Source organism: Neovison vison, chromosome 8 (genome assembly GCF_020171115.1).
Source record: "Neovison vison isolate M4711 chromosome 8, ASM_NN_V1, whole genome shotgun sequence".
Taxonomy (NCBI): domain Eukaryota; kingdom Metazoa; phylum Chordata; class Mammalia; order Carnivora; family Mustelidae; genus Neogale; species Neogale vison.
In genome coordinates this window covers 63,774,989-63,794,654 of record NC_058098.1, presented here as the reverse complement: position 1 = coordinate 63,794,654, position 19,666 = coordinate 63,774,989, and the positions used below count along the sequence as shown (strand labels likewise).

Sequence of the window (19,666 nt, the reverse complement as noted above, 5' to 3'; positions counted from 1 at the left end):
ACTACTGGGTATTTACCCTAAAGATACAAATTTATCTTTACCCTAGAGGTGTATGTGCACCCAAATGTTTATAGCAGCAATGTCCACAACAGCCAAACTATGGAAAGAACCTAGATGTCCATCAACAGATGAATGGATAAAGAAAATGAGGTATTTATATACAATGGAATACTATGCAGCCATTAAAAGAAATGAAATCTTGCCATTTGCAATGACCTGGATGGAACTAGAGAGTATTATCCTGAGCGAAATAAGTCAATCAGAGAAAGACAATTATCATTTCATTTCCCTGATATGAGGAATTTGGAGAAGCAAAGTAAGATGTTTGGGGGTAGGGAAGGAAAAAATGAAACAAAATAACATCAGGAGGCCATAGGATACTCTTGATCGGACAGAACAAGCTGGGGGTTGCCAGGTGAAAGGAGGTGGGGAGAGGATGGTTGGTTTGTGGATATTGGGAAGGGTGTGTGCTGTGGTGAGTGCTATGAAGTGTGTAGGCCTGTGCCCCTAGTGCTAGTAATATATGTTAATTTTTAAAATTAGAAAAAAATAAAATAAATAAGTAAATAAATAAATAGAAATCAATAGGTTGGGTAGAAAACAAATGTTTCTTCCTGATCTTAGCATTGTATAATGGGCTCTAAACAAATGAGTACCTGAGATTCATTTTTAGCTGACTACATACAGATTTGTTTCACTGATTAAATATGAAGAACACATCTATAGGTGATGTTCCTTCCTGAGGGGCTCAATGCATTTTACAGAACGGCATCACAGGTAAGTCAAAACCAGAAGAGAAAATGTTTAGAGCAAACAGTCCTAAAAAAAAAAAAAAAAAGTTAGCCTCTGTTTCCCAACTTGTAAAAGAATATGTGGGTTTATTGTCACAGCTGAATGGCAAAATAAACAGGAAGAAATATTTTCTATAAACCGTATTTAAGCGAAACAAATGCCCCAGATTCAGCAATGGTACCTTTAGGAAATATTTACTTTTTAGTTACCCCCCAAACTCAAATACTTCTCAACTGGGAGATTCACTGAGCCTCCTGATTTGACTGCTAACCAGTAATGACTTCCTCACAGGAGTGTTTCCTGTGAAACAGCCCATCATGGATCAACAGTGGATGGGTCAGTGGGAGAGCCATGAGTTTAAAAACTGAAAAGAAAATTGAAGATGGTATGAGCAAATGGTAAGAGCAAGCAGGTTTCTGATGCAGGAATTTTCTTATTTGGGGAAGTAATTTTATTTTTATTTATTTGTTTGTTTGTTTGTTTTGGTTGTTGTGCTTTGTTTTGTTTAAGGAAAGGGATATAATGTGCCAGGACAGCCCAGGAATGTCTTATAAATTCGTAGATTCATAAAAGACATTAATAATCTGCTTCTATTTGATGTTCCTCTAAGCAATTAAACTAAAGGATGTCAAAATATTTTATTTACCAGGCACCTGGGTGGCTCAGTGGGTTAAGCCGCTGCCTTCGGCTCAGGTCATGATCTCAGGGTCCTGGGATCGAGTCCCGCATTGGGCTCTCTGCTCAGCAGGGAGCCTGCTTCCCTCTCTCTCTCTCTCTCTGTCTGCCTCTCTGTCTACTTGTGATTTCTCTCTGTCAAATAAATAAATAAAATCTTAAAAAAATATTTTATTTACCATTACACTTCGAAAGAAATAAGCATCAATTGATAGCTTCATGTACATCAACTAGATTTCTGATTTCTTCAGGAAGCAATAGATTAAGCCACTCAGGTACCACTTCATTCACTATCTCCAATCATAAATAATAAACTCCATCCTCTTAAAATTTTACAACAGTGATTTGCATACTTGCCTTCAGGTGGTAATTTGTCTACAAGCATCAAGTTAATTGTTATTTGGCCACTCTTATTTAACTTCTCATTAAGATTTCTTTAATGTAGCCAACGTGTCAACTTTAGATCTTTCATGCAAAGAAACAAGAAGTATATAAAATACAAATACAAAACAAGTGTATACAAATTGGTTTTTTCCTTCACCATTGAAGTGCTTTAACACCATTATTTATTAATTACTATAATTTATTAAGCATCAGATTTCAGGCACTAAGGGAGACACTTTTTTTTTTTAAAGATTTTATTTATTTATTTGACAGAGAGAGATCACAAGTAGATGGAGAGGCAGGCAGAGAGAGAGAGAGGGAAGCAGGCTCCCTGCTGAGCAGAGAGCCCAATGGGGGACTCGATCCCAGGACCCCGAGATCATGACCTGGGCCGAAGGCAGCGGTTTAACCCACTGAGCCACCCAGGTGCCCCAAGAAAGACACTTTTAACTCGAGATCTCTACTTCTTAAAAGGAACCTTGAAGGTTGGTACTATTACAAACCCTACACAGAAGAGAAAAACCAAGGTCCACAGTGGCCTTTCAGCTGATAAGGGGGTTACTTTTCCCCTTGCACCCTTGCATTACTTCCTCCCCTTCTCCTCCCCTCCCCCAAGGCCACTGGACTCTATCCTGCCCCCCTCTCCCCGCCACTTCTTTAAACTTACTTTTAGCCTCACTATAATATTTCGCAGTAGTGGAATACAGTGGTCATTGCTGTTAAATCCTGTGACACGTTATCCCTTCATGCAGTTCTGGACAATTCTAGGTGTCAGAAACCATTAGCAAAACTGGGGAAATACTGAGTACGCTTTTTTAACCCATGCTTTTGATTGAGTACAATGCATATTGCCCAGTCAGTTTTAGTTGAACTTCCGTGATGTTTTAAATTTCTGCAAACCTTTTGAGGGTAGGAAAGAGATTTTATTCACCTTTACTTATCTGCTGCTGAACCCGGAGTCCCCAGCACACAGTAGGCAGTCCATAGTACTGAATGAATTGGGTATCTAGGCAATCGTTTTATTCTTAAAAAGACTTATTTAGGTAATTGAACATTATACAAATTTTTAAAATGGTATATTTAGTGGAGACTTTGTGTCTTCAAAATGATACTACCCATTAAGGGACCTAGGATTGAAAGGACAGCAGGTAACTTGTCCCTCTGGGATGGATGGGCACTATGTGGTACTATCACCCACCTCAAGCTAGTTCTACTTGGGAGCGCCCCCACACCTGTACAGCTCTCAGTCAGGGACAGGACCCCCAGGGGGACGGGGTAGGGGAGCGGGGACCCAGCGCCACCCCACGCACTCGGAAAGACACGTTTTAGTTCAAAGGAGCGTGTTTATCAGCAAACAAAGGGCGGCGCGGTCTTGGGTCTTGGGACCAGCTGAGGCCGCGCAAGAAGGGCAAGAGGGCCGCGGTGACAAATGGACATTCCGCACGCGAGCAAAGGGACACTCGATCTGTGGCTCCCGGCGGCCCCACCCACCAGCTCCAGCTGCCGGGCCCAAGTCGCAGCCCGCTCCCGCGGCGGATTCTCCACGCGCCCAGAGGGCAGCCTCGGGCGCCACCGTCCCGAGAACTTTCCCATCCTTCCGGGATAGGGGCCGGCGGTAGGGAGGGGCGGGTAGGTGGGGGCCTCTACGGAATTCCTTCCCCGGACTTGGTGGGCGGCCCTTCGCAAGTGGAAGGTGGCTGGTCTTCAAGTCCAACCCCGACCCTAGGGCGCCCCGGAGAAGCTCCGGGGAGCGAGGACCCGGCGGCGGCGCGGGAGGAACAAAAGGAGCCAGCGGGCCGGGGAGGATGCTGCGCTCCCCTGCGCCCCACCCGGCTGGCTCGCAGGCGCTGCCTCCAGCGCAGGTAGCCCGGCCTGCGGCGCGGCGGGAGGGTGTGTTCAAGCGGGGAACACAAAGACTCACTTCCGCGGGGCCAGGCGCCCGGAATCCCCTGCCCGCCACTCACAGCCTGTTCACATTTCGCATCCCTGCCGCCCGCGGGACCTGCGTGCCCGCCGAACGCCCCGCGCAGTGCCGGTGCAGGTAACCCTGGTAGGAACTGGGGCTGGCTGCAGGCGGCGGCCGGGAAGAGGCATGCCTTTTTAGGCAACCGCGCCGCCCGCGCAGCCCCACGCAGCCCAAGTCTGCAGTCGCTCTCTGCCAGAGACAGGGTTCCGCGCGCAGTCGGGGAGCGCCCCGCCGTGCACCCCGACTGGCGGGCCGGGGGCGCGGGGAGCGGACTGTGCAACTTCCCAGCGCCCGACGCCCGGCCGCTAGGTGAGCCCAGGCCGGGAAGAGGGAGGACAGAGGCGCCGGCAATGGGAGGGGGACCCGAGGCGGGCGGGAGGGACGCGCGGAGCCCGGGGGCGGGGCGCGGCGCTAGCTCAGCTCGGGGGCGGAGAGCCACCGCCTAGCCCCGGGGCTCCGGGCCGCGGTCCCTCCTGCCGCCCGCGCCGCTGCTGCTGCTGCCGCCGCCGCCGCCGCCGCCGCGCTGCCGGGAACAATGAGGCGCGCGGCGCGGGGCTGAGCGCAGCGCCGCGCCGGCCCTGAGACCGAGCCACACGCCGCGCCTGCAGCTGCCGCCCGACGCGGAGCGGCTCTGGCCCCGTGGAGGTGATCCCACAGGCCTCCCGGGACGCGGGCGCGGTCGTTCGGGGCCCCCGAGGTGGCGCGGGGAGGCTGCTCCGCGGAGGCGGGGGAGGCCACCAACAGGAGGATCTTAGCCGCGCGCTCGGCGTCCGCAGACCCCAAGTTCTGCGGCGTGCGTCGGGCGTCCCCGGCCCGGGCTCCCGGCTCCCGGCTCCCGCGGGGGGCCGAGGGAGTATGGGAGCGCGTGGCGCGCGCGCCCGAGCGGCTGCCCGGGAATAAAATGTGACACGCGCGTCTTCGACTCTAGCGCCGCGCGGCCGGGGAGCGCCAAGCACCGCGGGGTCGGACGCTGAGAGGCGCGGCGTCCGGAGAAGGTTGGTCCAGGAGAGCTTGGGATCGGGCGGTAGGAACACGTCTGTCTCGGAGTCGCTGCAGGCTGTGCGCTGCCCTGTAGGGAGTTAGGCTTGGCGACCTAGAGCCAGACAGACCTTGAGAGGGGGAGGTTGAGTGTTTTGGGGGAGAAGCAAGACATTCTTCGAGAGGGTGAGCGAACAGGAGGGCTTGAGCTTTGGGGACGGGCGGACACAGCTGTGCTCCTGCGGTTCAGTCAATAAAACGGCGATCTTTCTTTTTTTTTTAATTTGGCTCTGGGAAGGAATAAATTGCCTTCCTCCTCCCCACCCCCATGTAAAGCTGCACTTCCTAAAGCTTGAAGTGTGTTCTATCGATCTCTAGTTTACTGTAGCTATATGTAGGGACAGAAGGGATCCTTAGAATCCCAAATACCCGGGTGTTCATTCTAGGCACTTGTACAGGGAAAACTCTTGCTTTTAAGTTGTACTTTTCTCCGTGTATAGAGAAGATATTTGATGCATTCTTTTGGGTAAGCAACGTTAACACCCATTTCTTTAGGATTTGACGGTGCCGGGGCACCGAGCGAAGATAAACTTGTGGCTCGCAGCAAGTGATGCCTTCCAAAGAGAGCTGAATAGCTGTGTTTGGAGAAGCCCTGCTTTCCAGGAATTTAAATGAGACTTTTTGTGGTTGCCTTCCAGGTCTCTCCTCCTAGTACCATATTTGTTTTGTCAGGCTGAACTTTCAAAGCTGTTTTATAATCCGAGAAGCACTTGGGGAGAAAAGTTATGCTTGGCTGGTTTTTTGTGAACTTATTTTTACAGGGTCATGCTGAAAATTTGACGAAAAGCAAACCATATTTGGTTGAAATCTTTGTTTTCTGTGCCTTTTGCGTTCTAACAGTGCAAGGGCTTGCTGATCCTCTGCACCGGGAACTGGCTGCTTGGGTGAGGGTATTGTTGGAGCATTTGCAACAGATTTTGTCTTAAGCGCTTTGGGCATATTTAAAAAGCCTCATGCATGTTACTCGATAATTACTTTTTTTTGGAATTTTGCTCAATATATTTGCCATTTCGAGATAATTGTGACCAATGAAGAATTTCAAAAATCGAAGTGCTGTGTATGTGATTGTATTGTTGCAAACTTAGGGCTAACACTTCCTTTCAAAGAAAAAAAATGATGTGTGGCCTTGAACTTATTTTTACCCACTTTCCTTCTCCCATTATTTTTCTAAAACTAGCAGCCAGAGTTTTTGCAGCACTCCAAGGCTTGCATTTTCTACTAAAGCTTGAGAAAAACTGTTGACAATGGTGAATGAGTATTATGATCAAAACGGAGAACAACCTAAAATAATACGTGAATTGCCTTGAATTTTACAGTTACGTTAAAAGCAGGAGCACTCAGACATGTTGGAATCTTGATCCAGTTTTTATGGTGCTTGATGTAAATTTAGCATTTTACCTTTTGGCTTGGTGCAGTTGGACCTTCTGGAATTTTAAGTGAATTCTCTTGGCAAAATTGTGAGGTGAGCCTTGGCTCTTGTGGAATTCTGAGCCCCACAGTTTAGACAGACAGTAGAGACTGTTGGAGAGTGGTCAGAGCAAAGGCCAGCTTTTGATGGGTTTCTTAGGTGATGCAATCTATCTAGGAAGTAAAGATAATGAAATGAGGATGTGCAGACTGGAGGGTTCAAGGCTGAGATAATTTAATGTTTAAAATAAGTGAATGGGGGCACCTGGGTGGCACAGTGGGTTAAGTGTGCGCTTGACTTTGGCTCTGGTCATGATCTCAGGGTCCTGGGATGGAGCTGCATTCACTGAGGAGTCTGCCCGTCGCTCTCCATCTGCTCCTCTACCCACTCGTTCTCTTTCTCAGCCTCTAAAATAAATAAATAAATCTTCAAATTATATATATATATATATATATATATATGGACTTATTGGGCAGAGAAGGGCAATCAATCCACTACGCTCACTTTCTGGTGAGGAGAGTTAAGAAGAAAAGGAAGGGTTTATTTACTCTGGGGGTGAAGACTTAAGTTGGGGCTAAGGGAGGATTTGTGGTCAGCCAGTGAGATACAGGTTAAATAATGAAGGGGATGCTGAGAAAGCCCTGGAGGTGCTTGCTTCCAGAGCTTTTTCCCCAAGGTTCTCCTCTTTCCGAGATGATTCAAGTATGTCTCTGACCTATTGCTTATACTAACTGCAGTGGTATAATACTGTAGGTCCAGAATGTACCCAAGCGTTTGTTTGCCAAGGACTCCTTACGTCTTTCCTAAAATGACAAACTCATCCTGAGTTTTCTGCGTCTACTGCTGAGATCAATTAAATGCTGAGTTCCTTTCCACAAACTTGGAAGTATTTACCCTTTGAGAAACAGTTGATTTTCGATTTAATGCCTCTTTCCCAATACTTCTGAATAAAATGTATTAGGCATCGATAATGGGGACAGTCTTTAAATATTCACCCTCTCTTGATTTGTGATGTGTTTTTCCCCCTCTTGGATCTTCTCTTATATGATCTTAAATCTTGACTGATTAAGTTAAATAAAGTACTTCATCTGACTTGCTTAAATGTCTAAGCATAAAGTAGTGCCCTCATGACAGGTGTTTAAGTTTTTAAGCATTGAAAGCTCTTCCAAAAAGAACTATGGGATGAAGTTCACCACTGAGTGTAAAAGAAATAATTACATAGAATCAGATGCTAATTTTGGAATCAGGAAAGTGCAGGTGTACATTTACATAGCAATTTTCAATGTTCTCAACAGGTGGAGGTCAAGGTCAAGATTGAGTGTGCTGTGCAAGCTGACCAGCTACTGTTAGTGGATAAAGTCAAGACTTTCAGTTTAATGTATCTCCATTTTTCTGAAAGCCCTCCTTCCTACTTTTGAGAGATTTGTCTGTAAACATAATTAAGTACACAAGGCACAGACAGAAGTATCAGAGAAATATGGATTTGTTATGCCCCTTACCAAATCCCATCCTAATCTACAATTCCAAGTCCAACCCCCTCCCCTCACGCTGAATTGGTAGGAAAGAGTTGCAGTGCTTGGAACCCACCCCACCTGTGGGCGAAGTGGAGGCCATGCATTTCAAGGGTGTGAGGTGTGAACTGGACGTCATAAGGTTTTCCAGACAGCAGTGGTTTGGTCCAGCACTAGCTTAGGTCCTAGACCTGCTGCCGCTGTGTAAAAGCCGGTTACCAGCAGTTGCCTTTCCACTGTCTTCACTTGGCCACTGGCAGGTTCTGGGTCATCCCACAGTGAGTGCCGAGTCACTTCTGATTTGGGGAGGAATTGCTCTCTGGATGGAAATGATATCAGAGAAATGCACCCACACTCCCCGGGATTTCTCTGCCCAGAACTGTTCTTTGTCCCTTCTGGGTTCTGCTGCCCCCTGTAGTCTTCCCTAGGAAAGAATTCTGAATTCAAAGTAGACATGGGCTCTAACAAGGGGGTGTGTGGGTTGGTTTTGCAGTTCTTCCTCAGAGAGCGAAGAAACAGCAAGGAAATCTCTTGGCCAGTGCCCTCAAACCTGAGTCCTAGGGAGTACTGTCCCTGCAGAGCAGGTCTTGGAAGCAAGTCTGAGCTGGACCGGCTTCCAGGGCTGGGAAATGAAGCCATACACAGATTAAATCCTCTCCAAGGTGGCTTCTCTTGCTGGGATTCCATGCAGTTGGAATTGTATACTCTCGCATACTTAACAGCAAATTCCCATGCTCAGAGGCGAATCACCCTTTAGTTAACATGCTGGACATCCCTCCAAACACCATGTGACCCCAAGAGAGACTAGTAACTCCAAGGATAATCACAGCGATTGCTCCAGACTGACTGTGGACCATACCCTGCCTCTTGCTCTGCCCAGCTTATCATAGTACACCTAGCCCCATCCCCCAGGAGGTATGGCTATTCCCATTTTACAGGTGAGCAGACAGAGCTTTACAAAGATGAGATAATTTCCTCAAGTGTCCCCTAGTAGGAGAGTGGCAGAGCTGGGTTTGGGACCTGGGTTTGTGTGTTCGGAAGTCTGTGCAGTGAAGATTGAGCTCAGACTCCATGGAGAAGCAGGCATGACTCCTCTGGTGGTCATTGTCTTGGAGCCTGAGAAGGGCTGTGACCGTGAGATTTCATGTCTCAGACCATGGCCGAGGTTGCTGGATGAGGAAGATTGTATAGGATGGAAGGAGATGGCAGGGGAACTCATCCAGCAAAGCCTATGGATTCAATGGAATATGGAAGCAGAAAGGGGCATGAAATGCAACCTAAAAATGGTCCCCATAGGTGAGACTATCTGGGCAGTCAGTATTAGAATGAAAATTGGGCTTGTATGAAGGGTGTCTTAGTAAGTGAAATTTCCAAGCAAAATGTTAAGCTAAGATTTGAGAAAATTATCCCTACACTCTGAGTTATCAGGTCAGTGAAGAGAGCAAAGCTCAGAAAGTAGTCTCTCGGGACATTTAGAAATACATGGCTAAAGCATGAGGTGATACTCTATAAAGAAAAATCCTGTGATATCTTGATTAGAAACTGCTGTTTTCGGAAGTTTATAATTCACACATTAAGTTCTATTCTAGGCTGTTCCTTGTATTTGAGCCTGAGAGGGAAATGCATTATTAAATTTAAAACAATTGGTTTTCCATGTTCAGATTATATAAATTTTTCAAGGAGAGGTTCTTGCGTGTTGGTAATTGTGGTTTCCAAAATGACTTAGCTTTCAATTAAATTGGGAAAAGGGTAAGTCTCTTAGATAATCTGAGAGCTTTCATTATTCAGAGATAAATTTGAGAAGTAGCTTCCTCGAAAGTGTAGTGATGACTTTTCTGAAAGATAAGTATGTTACTATGTGCTAAAAACCTGTGTTGGGCCTCTGACCACAATCCAGTAGAAAAAGATATAGTTTGTACTGCATTTGCTTCTTAAGTGATAGAGTCAACCCAGTTAAGCTATAGAAAGGGAAGCACGTGATTGAATGGATGAATTTGGTTGTACTATGAGAAGAGGGATCTTGCGGTGTAAATTATATTTTAAAATTAGGAAAACTATATCGCCCATACAGAAAAGAGATCTGTCCTTAGAAAGAACATGTACACACACACACACACACACATGCACATGTATACACATACATGTGCAAATACAGGAGGTATACGTCCCTGCATTAACAAGGCTTGCCAGTCGTAATTAGGAGTGAGAACCTGAATTAAGATACTTATGCATTAATTGTTGGGATTCACAACCATCAAATAACTTAGAGTGAGTGGCTTAGAGTCCTGACCTTCTGACGGAGAGAAGAACATCCTTTTTCCTGTATTCATATTTCTGAGAGAATCGCATGTTCCATATTGTCAGTGGCTTGATCGAAAGTTATCAAAACATGCAGGGTTTCAACTTTACTTTTGATTTATTATTAATAGGATAGATATAGGAAAACACAATTTATGTGTGTGAGTGTGAGTATCTGTAACACAACAACAGCATCTTCAAGGTACCTTTAGTGGCTTGCAGAATTTTTTTTTTAAAGATTTTATTTATTTATTTTACAGAGAGAAAGAGATCACAAGCAGGCAGAGAGGTAGGCAGAGGGGGGTGGGGGAAGGAGGCTCCCTACTGTGCAGAGAGCCCGATGCGGGGCTGGATCCCAGGACCCTGGGATAACAACCTGAGCTAAAGGCAGAGGCTTAACCCACTGAGCCACCCAGGCGCCCCACAGAATGTTTTTGACTGTTGACACTAACTCCCAAGGGAGGCCTCTCAGGCAGGGCAGCCAGGAGAACCCATGTGGGGCCCTATACATCACTTAGCTATTCGATGGCCTGAAAGAAGTAGAGCTGTGTTAGGGGTTTCAGGTGACCTGAAGTTGGCCTAACAGTGCATGTGACTTAGACTCCCTCTGAGAGAACAGGTAACTAGTTGAAGTTACCCTGAATTGTAATGTCTTCGATCTTTTTAAACTTTAGGTAAAATAATTAGGACAATAGCAAGCTCAAATGTTTGATTTGGAAAAAAAATATTGATACCCTCTGGTGCTCAAGATATTTTGGGGGAACAATTGATGAATAATGGGAAGCTGACCAGTGCGACATCATTACTTTATATTAGTATGTGTGTATCAGTGTGTATGTAATAAGTATGTAGGTATCTGATTTACGTTTTTCAAAGGGCAGTTTTCTTCCTTGGAATCATGGTGTAGTTAAAAACTATAGTCCTCTGCCCTATGTTCAAAATTTGTAGCTGAGAGAGTTGGACCAATTAAGTAATTTGCCCAACTAAATACTTGATACTTTATAATAACATTCAGAGAATGCCATTAAATAGATTGATTGCTTCATTAACTATTTGAGGCAGGAGAGTTTCAGAAACTGACTTGATAGTAGTAGGAAAACATCTACAGTGTGACTGGAAAATAATGGGAGTGCTTCCATGACTTAAACCCAAACATGTCTCTACTGGCCACACTCTGTAATTTTCACATAATTAAAACGTATCATTAATGTATTATAATCATACCCCAGAAATGCCCCACATATCACTGTGTAATACATACACAGAAAGAGCAGAATTAATTTCTTTAAATTGTATTTAAAAAATGTGCTTCATGAGGGGTAGTCAAAAAACTCCTGGAACAGGGAATCCTTGTTGTTCCTAGTGGTATTTATAACCCAAGGATAACATGGAACTCTTGTGAGTATGATCAGATAGAGGATAGACAGGTTTTACAGGCAAAACTAAACTCTGCTGACCCCAGAGAGCCCCCAGTGGGTCCCTGCCTCTCAGTTGCCCAAATTAGATGTATCTTGAACTCACGATATTGTATTGGAAATGAAAGGGGAGTTTATAATATACAAAATTATCCTGCATTATGGCCCACACGTTCGGTCTGGCAATTGCCGTATCCACGTAGAGCCTACCAGGAACCCTGGATGCTTAGTGCATTGGGGCAGCTGGCAGCCAAGGGTGGGGGTTGCCCTCCGCCAAGTTCAACCTAGAAGGTGGCAGCCTGGTAGGAAGGTCATTTCTTAGAGCCATTCCTTACTGAACTGAAAGACATCCATAGATTAATTAATTGGCTTTCCAGAGTACATATTTTCTATGAACACACATAGTCTTTTCTCTCAGGGAAAAAATTCAAGTTCTGCATGTGAGGAAAGGTAGACAGAGAATGGAATCATAGGGAAAAGGTCATGTACATTTTTGTTTGTTTGCTTTATAGTGTGCGTTTTTTTGTTTTGTTTTGCTTTTGTTTTCTTATGTTGTGGCTAGAAAACAAGGATTGATCATTGCAACTATGTATTTAAACATTCCCCTTGTTTGTTCTTTGTAGTTGCTAAGCAAATCTTTTTTTCCCGAGATAAGGGGAAGTCCCTTGGACTGTTCACTTAGGTGTGTACTTCAAAATGCCATTTCCTTCGCTTGGACCTGATGGTTTGTAGAGAGAGAAAAAGAAGTGACTGGGTCAAGGACTCCATTTCTGGCATTGGTAGAATGGGAGATACATGTTCACGTTTTACTAAGAGAAGCTGATGCCATAAGCATTTTTTCAGCTTGGGGATCTTGGAGTGACATCATTGAACAAAGCAAGTCCAGAGCGTATCTTTTTTTTTTTTCCCCAATTCATGGGACTACATTTGCTTTCATGTGACACTATTCTTGTCACCTACCCTCATGCTCACAAAACAGATTTCATCAACCTCAAATACAATAGAGGTAGAACAATGCCACTAAACCTCCTTCTAGGATCTCAAGAGGATACAGAAAAGCAAACTTAGCCATTCCCTTGCAAATCAAATAGGTCCTCAGAGATTGGGCTAAAACATCCAGGGTTGGAAGACACTAATCAGTAAGAACTGGCTCACGTCATGTTCATCTTGAAAACAGAAATGGACGGCATCAGATGGAATCTGGGAGGAGAAAAGAGATACACAGAAACCTACCATTTCCACCCCCCACCCCACGCCACTTACTTATTCCTCCAGAGAGGTCCGTTCTCCTATCTTCTTCTTTTTCTAACGTGTCCTTGTGCGGCGCATGCTTCTTGTGTCTGTGCAATGTGGGAGGCAGTGTCGCTTCTCCAAGTTCAGTTTTACTCTGGCTTTTGGGCAACAACTTTACCTGTCTTGAGTTCTTCCGCTGTATTCCTAACCCGGGAATTGCTGCAAAGACAAATAATTATTGAATCTTTAGCCAGTGTCAACTGTGCGCAGATCGTAAGCGAAAAGTTTGATGAGTTTTCATAAACCGAATACATCCACAGAACCAGCCAGCACAAGAATCAAATATTACCAGTGTCCTGAAGCTTCCAAATTCTCCTGGTCACTGTCTTGCGGAAGGTAAACACTATCCAGATTTCTCACAGGACAGATTAGTTTTGAGTCACCTGCTTATGTTAAATTTTAAAGAAAATAACATTTTAACAGTTTAGTATATATATTTTTTAGGGTTAGAGCAGCGTTACCCAGCAATGAAATACAAGCTGTGCTTTAAACTAGAGAAGTTTACTATTTGTTCCAGTCACTGAAACTTCCATGTTGCATAAAATGCATTTTGTTATTAACAATCAGTTGTTAATAACATTAGCGCTTAGTTTTGCCATTTGTTGGATACTATAGTTCTTCCTTTCCGTTCATTGCATGACAGGATCAGAAATAAATTTTAAACTGTATTAAAGGCTAGTAACCTTATGTTTTAAATCTCAAAGATACATTTTAATATATTTCAGTTTATTAGACATAAAACCAAACATATGACAGTTCTATGGGAAAAAATCTTCAAAATGAAACTTCCTTTACTAACTGAATTTAATTTCATTTGGCAACTCTCGCCCCCCCTGGCTTGTGGATTGCCATACTTCAGTACTGCAAGTGGATGCCGAAAAATGGATAGTTCTATGAGATATTTTACATAATACAGCTAGACTTTCTTAGGAGATGTTTTTTAAGGAACTAGCTCATAAAAATTCAGCAGACGTGGACGATTAAAGTCACATAGATTTCTTAGAGTTTTTGTCTTCATAGAGATATTCTACATCACAATTTGGAAATAATAAAAAAAATCCATAAACTAAACAAACAAACCAAAAAAAAACCTAAAAAATCCAGGGGTGCCTAGGTGGCTTGATCATTAAGCATCTGCCTTTGGCTCAAGTCATGATTCTGGAGTCTCAGGATAGAGCCCAGCATCAGGCTCCCTGCTCAGCGGGGAGTCTGTTCTCCTTCTGCCCTTTACCCTGCTCCTGTGTTCTCTTTCTTTCTCTCTCTCTCAAATGAATAAATAAAGTCTTAAAAAAAAAATCTAAAAACTCAGTTCCAGGCTATCCCTTGCCTGGTCTGTACTTGCAGTGGGCACTGACCAACTTGGGGAGAGGTTTTCACTACACCAAGCAACTAATGTTCAAAGGGATGTAAAGAAAAGGTAGAATGGTATCTCAGAGTTTACCAAAAAGGAAAAGAGTAAAAATTGGAAATGTGATTTAAAAGCAAAAATGTTAACAGGCAGATTGCTTCATAATGATCCAATGTCCTCAGATTATATTGTGTCAATTCAGGATTTGCCCAAAGCCAGATGCTGATGGAACCAGTGGATAGAGAGCAGGGTATTTTGGCTGCCAAGCTCACAAGGCGAAACAAGTTTTGTGATTTGGTTTCTGTCTCCTGAAAAGGAAGCTGGATCTCTTACCTGCCTCTGAAAATGCAGCTTTTGTTCAGCACGCCCTTGGGCATTTGCTACTTAAGTGGCTCCAGACTTGGTGATTGTACTTCCTGTGACTGTCCAGAGTCTCTCTCCTGACATTGACTGTTTCTGGAAGGCAAAGTGTTTTTTGGGCGTAAGCTTCTATTGTTTGTTGTGTTCCTCACAGAAAAAAATGGAGGGATGCCCTGCCCGATTAGCTCAAGGAGCATTTTATAAGAGGAATTCATTTTACAGATGGCTCCATTCCCTCTTGCTCACCTCCTGAACCCCCGTTCATTGTCCATATTGGCAGAGTCTTCTTTCCTAACCCTAACCTCCTCTCCTCTCCTTAGGTGCTCCAGTGCTGACCCCCTAATCCAGCCTCCCCCCTGCATTGCATAAAAGACACAGCCTGGAATTTTTAGAATATCATGTGCTTCTGGATTGAGCCCCCCTGTTTTGGTCTACGCTTTCCCACTACTAAGTTCTCTCTGACCGTTTTGGGCTGTGTCTAAGGATGGACCTGCTTCTTTTTCTTTCTGTCTCTGTCACACACGTGCATACACACATGCACGGATGGTGCGTGGTATCCTGGGCTACAACACCATCTCTCCTTGTTGTACTTATTACCCCACTTTATAATTAACCTTTCCTTTCTCTCTCCCCTGCTTAACTGTAATGTCCTTGCAGGCTGCCCTGTGGCGCTCTGACCCCAGTTCCTTAGCACATCTCAAGGTACTGAGCCCAGTAGGTGCATGATCAATGTTTGCTGAATGAATGGAGCTATAAGTATTACTAAATTTGAAAGGATTACTGACTGCTCTTAGTAAACATGATTTCTAAAACTGAAGGGGAGAAACTAGGATCTTTTCTGCCTTTTTTTTTTTTTCCCAAGCTGAATCCTCATGTATATAGCTCCCCCAATTCTAGCCAAGCATTTATAAAGAGGACATTCTGAAGACAAGGAACCATGGACCAGGTGGACTGTTCTGTACATGCATAATCTTTAGAGTTACTATTAATCATTCTGGGAAAAAAAAACATTTACTTCCAATGTTAGGAAATCAGAGTTAAACCATTCAACCTTCTAATTTTTATGCCTCTTGTGAATCTCACAGAGAAAACTGGAAATTCACATTTCTTTTCATCAGTGTTACAAATGTGGTTGGGCATCTTTGTTCCCCTCTTTAACAAAGCATTCAGAAGTACGGGACACGTATAATTGGTAAGTGATTAGTAAATAAATTGGGTAGGAACTGCCCAGGGAGGTTTTATAAAAGCTCTTTGTCTAGGATTCATAAATGTTGTATCAAATTCTAACAATTAGAACTACATACGTTATCAGCACCTGGTGTGATAATAAAGGTTGGTCTGGAGCGAATGGGCTCAGCAGCATTTTGTTACTGTGCTACCTTATTTTCTGGCTGCCCATGAATCATCTACGAATAGGCATTAAAACTTGGAAAGGTACTGCTCAGCTATCCATTAGGAATTATAAACGCAATCCCCTCATCCTGAGATCAGCCCAGCCGAGTGCAAGTAGAAAGGTATGCACACTTTCAGCTGAAATTCTGGGGAAGACACTGTGCAGTGTTCTTCCTGTGTCTGTCACATGCGTGGCCCTGACCTTGTTCTGCCAGCTATCCCTGTGGGAGGCAGCCCCAGGGCTGAGGAGTGCCTTCCCAGGACAGAGGGTCAGTGTGCAGCCGAGGTCATTAAAGTTTTATGTGGAATGTAGTGTATCTTCACAGTAGCTTCCCAGATGCCTGTCCTCTTGAGTACCAAGCACTGTGCATTTCTCTCCCCACTAAGTAAGGGAGTTTTGTTTTAAAGTTTGCAGTCTCCAAAAATGTTGAGTTAGAGCTAGGCATGCCTGGGATGAGTCATTTAATTAAAGGGACTCTTTCCCTGACTCCAAATCCATACTAGAATTAAAATTAAATGTTACCAGTGGTTGAAGTTAGGGACCTTTGGCAGTTCTCGGTGGTAGATAGGCATTGCAGGCATAATAACAAAAGCACAAAGAATTAAAAAAAAAAATGCATGGGACATTTGAATAAACTGTTTCCCTGCTCCATTTACATATGCTTAAGATACAAGGGACCACTTGGGAGTAAAGAAAGAAAAACCTAACTGTGGATTTCTTCTCACCCATGGAAATAGCTTTAAATCACTTTCATAGTCAAGTTAAGTGGATTTTAATGACTTCATGTATGTTGGCTATTAGCAGTTGTTGGTGCTGCTGACTGTGGCAGTTCATTCTGGAGACCCCATCACCACCCTTGGCTATGGGTAAAACTCTGCATCATCTGCGCAGATTCACATCTGTCCCTGTGTTCACACACCAGGCAAAGGAAGCTGTTCAAGTAAGAAGTACTTGTATCCTGGTAGATAGTGTGCTTTAGGTCCCAGAGCATCTGGGCATTGCTGTTATTTAAAGTAATATATTCAAATATCTGTTGAAATTATTTCATTTTTCCTTAATGACCTTAGATCTCTACACACCCCCAAGCCCTTTTAATTTTCCTTATGAGTCGTGTTATGCCAGCTTAATAAGGCTGCTAGGCCAGCGGGTTTCCCTGCACTTTTTAATTATGTCGTTGTCCCGGACATGGTTTTCACTAACTGGATGTGGTTAGAAAATTCTCTTACAGTGCTCTATTACTTCCTGGTGCCAGCCGGGAAGGCCTACCCCTGCCGTAAAACCAATCCACCAACTTTGGTTGAATCCTCATAATCACTGGATATTGGAACTCTTTTCAAATGGATCCCAGGTTTTTGGGGGAGGCGGTGAACATGGCCTGTGCCTTCAGTGATGAGTTTGGTGGTGTTTTGCTTATTTATTGGTTTGGTTTTCTTTTCTTTCTTTCCCCCCCCCCCAGCTGCTTTAGACTCCTTGATAGGGTTTACTCTCTGGCAGAAAGCCTCAAAGTAAACACAGTTTTGTTGGCTTTCTAGAAATTGCCAGTTTTCATAATATGAATCTAATAAGAAGTGTTGCATTCACCATGCTTTCATTTCATGCAGATCTGAAATAATTCAAAATTTCAACTTTTCAGGCCCTCTTAGGGAATTACTATTAAACATTCCATTTGCACACCAAAATAATGGTCTTTATTATTTTTTAATTAATTTTTTTTTTTTTTTTTTTTTTTAAAGCCTTCTCCCAGGAAGGGAAGACTAGCACCCTGCAGGGGGATCTCATTAAGGCCTCCAACTCTCTCTGCGGAGGGAAAGGTGGAGATGTGACCATGTAGTGATCGGGAGGATTCCTGGTCCGAGCAGTGGCGGAGTACAGGGCTCCCCCAGATGACTGCCACACAGACCTGGCTCTCCCCACGTTCCCCTCTGGCCATCTTGCTGATGGGTCCCTAGCAGTCCCCAGGGATGCATCACATTACCTGCAGCAGGTGACGTGGAACGAGACTGGACACAGAAGTCAGCCCCATGAGGGCCTTCACAAACAGCTAGGCCCTCTGTTCGGTCCTGCCATTACTCAGGAAGGTGTGAGGCACAGGTGTGAGGAGGAGCTGGGACCCCCACGGAGCTGGGGGAGGGGGCTTCAGCCCTGCATCCTTGCATGACTGGACCCCTACCTGGCTGGACTCCAAGGGCAGCCTCAGCTATCAGTTAATGAGAAGGGCTTAAAAGCAAACAAATCCTTTCTTCCTTCCCCAGGGTTCTTGAGTGTTCTGAAAGGGTCTGACTGACAGATTTGAAGACCCCACTTCTGCCCAGAGAAGGGAGGCAGCGGGAGGGGTTTCTGCACGGTGTCACCTCTCAGCCTTTCCCCTCCCTAATCCAGGAAACAGGCAGGAAAACGGTCCCTCCAAGCCCCACTTCTTGAGCAGGCTTCAAGGTTATCCTGAAGTTCAAAGGGCAACTGCTGTTTGGGGGTTTCTGGAGGACAAGGTGAAGAAATGAGACGAAATATGTTTTCTGTCTGCGGAAGGAAATTGTCTGGGGTTGGTGTTTCCTGGAATATGTGAGTAGAAGACGTAGGTTCTGTACAGGAGGGGAGCTTCCAGAGATCCAAACTGTACTCTCCCTCCCTCAGGGGCTGCACCTGCCTGCCCAAGAGGAGACTTTGCAGTCCCTGATGTCCCCTGAGGCACGACTCCCTCCCCCGGGTAGGTTCTGTACAGGAGGGGAGCTTCCAGAGATCCAAACTGTACTCTTCCTCCCTCAGGGGTCGCACCTGCCTGCCAAAGAGGAGCCTTTGCAGTCCCTGATGTCCCCTGAGGCACGACTCCCCTCCCCCGGGACTTTCTCAGCTACTTCTGTCTCCTGCGGTGGCTGTCATCCTGGGCTTCTGGTTACCACCCACACACCTTCACACACATCCCCACCCCGAAAATTCTTAAATGCGGGGGTTTTTCTCACTTACCTTTGTGTCACAGGGGCTAGCCAATTCCTTCTAGACAGGTGTTGTATAAACGAGTTTTCTGTCATGCTAGACACGGCCTTGTTGCCCTCTACCAATGGATCACCCACCATCCACTTTTTATCCCACTACAAACCCCGGGATGGAATGTGTGTGATGGCATTCCTTCCACGAACAATGTATTTAAATTTTTTTTTCTTTTGTACTCCCTAATTCATGCTCTTCAGCCATAATGAACACAAATGGGGACCGAAATTTACAGAAGAAAAGTACATTCTGAGGTTAGAAATTTCCTTCTTAAAAACGGAAACACGTTGGTTTATTCTGATTGTCTCTCAAGCCCCCACCTCCACACTGATGATAGATCAATAATTTTTTTGCCTGTGGGATTCTCTCCCCACCTATCCTCAGCTTCTGGGCTCCCATCTCTTTGTGGGGCATGTGATTTCAGGACTTGCGCATTAACAGCAAGCGCTACTGAACCACGGCTGGAGGTTTTGGGGACAGTTATCATTGCTCTGGGACTTGTACACAGATATTTCGTTTATTATGGCAGGTTCTAAAAATTTATGACCTGTGAAAAGTTTATTTTCGGTGTAACTGAGGTCAGAATTGGATATTTAATCCAAAACCCATATGGTGCTGAGTTACGCACTGTGCAAAAGTGCTTTGTAAACCGTAGAGGGCGGCCTGAGAAGAGAGATGGGCCTGAACTCAGCTGACCAAGCCTCAGATTCCAGGACCTCCACTTTGCTGGCGCTGGGGTGGGTGGGTGGGGGACAGTGGGTGAGAGGGGTTGTAGGAATTATTCTTCTTTTCTTTTATTT

At 44.9% G+C, this 19,666-nt stretch overlaps 1 protein-coding gene across 2 annotated transcripts in view; it reads left to right on the top strand.

Moving 5' to 3' along the window:
• Positions 1-4,393: 4,393 nt before the first annotated feature.
• The window catches only part of ST6GAL2 (ST6 beta-galactoside alpha-2,6-sialyltransferase 2), an 84,335-nt gene continuing 69,062 nt past the window's right edge, over positions 4,394-19,666 (top strand). The window contains exon 1 of one of the 2 annotated variants that reach the window (XM_044263785.1): positions 4,394-4,462. The gene's annotated coding sequence lies outside the window, so the exon portion shown is untranslated. Of the gene's footprint in view, positions 4,463-4,756; positions 4,813-19,666 lie in introns of those variants that run through there. The other variant, XM_044263784.1, reaches the window with a different exon arrangement.